Source organism: Diceros bicornis, chromosome 18 (genome assembly GCF_020826845.1).
Source record: "Diceros bicornis minor isolate mBicDic1 chromosome 18, mDicBic1.mat.cur, whole genome shotgun sequence".
Classification (NCBI taxonomy): domain Eukaryota; kingdom Metazoa; phylum Chordata; class Mammalia; order Perissodactyla; family Rhinocerotidae; genus Diceros; species Diceros bicornis.
In genome coordinates, this window is record NC_080757.1 from 41734274 (window position 1) to 41735068 (window position 795).

Genomic DNA, 795 nt, shown 5'->3' on the forward strand with positions numbered 1-795 from the left:
TCGGTCCCCATCTCTGGCTACACGGGTTTCTGAGGTATAGCCACCGGGGAGAGAAGTTAAACTAGTGGGACAGGAAGGAAGGGGCGGGGAGAGAGGCCAAGAGGGCGGTGGAAATTAGGGTCTGTGGGCCCTCTTTACCTAACTTTTCCATTCCACCCCTTAAAGAATAATTTCTCTTTATCCTGACAGTGGGAAAAGAATGGGTTTTGGAATATCATCATTTGCTAGCTACCTGTGTGATCTTGAGTAAGTTTTTTTGACCTCTCTGAGCCTCAGGTTTTTCATCTGCAAAGTGCAATAAGGTAAAAATGCTGAATTCACAGTGTTCTGAGAGTGCCTAGCATAATGCTCCAGGTTCCTGGAGCATAATTTGCCTTTAGAAAATACTAGATTCTTTTACTTACTCTTGTCCCCATCTCCAGGCACCCCCTCCCTCTTTTCTTGGGTTTTTCAGGACCTCCTGGCCAGCCCTAGCCTCCCTTCCCCCATCCCTTCGGCCCCAGTCCCTGACAGCCCCGGGTTATTCAGGGTATTTCCCCGTGGCTGGAGGCTCTCTACCCCCGCCCTTTCTCAGCAGGGCTGAGGCGCGCGCTTGCGCGGGGTCCGGGAAAGCAGCGCGTGCCAGGAGAGAGAGGCTGGAGGAGGGGGGAGGTGAGAAGAGAGAGGGTGGAAAGAAGAGGAGAGAACAGCGGAGAACCAGGAACGACAGGGAGAGAAAAGGGAGAAGGGTTGGGGGAGAGGGGAGAGAGGGAGGGGTGGGTAAGGAGGAGAGACAGCGATCCGCTGCGAACCCCA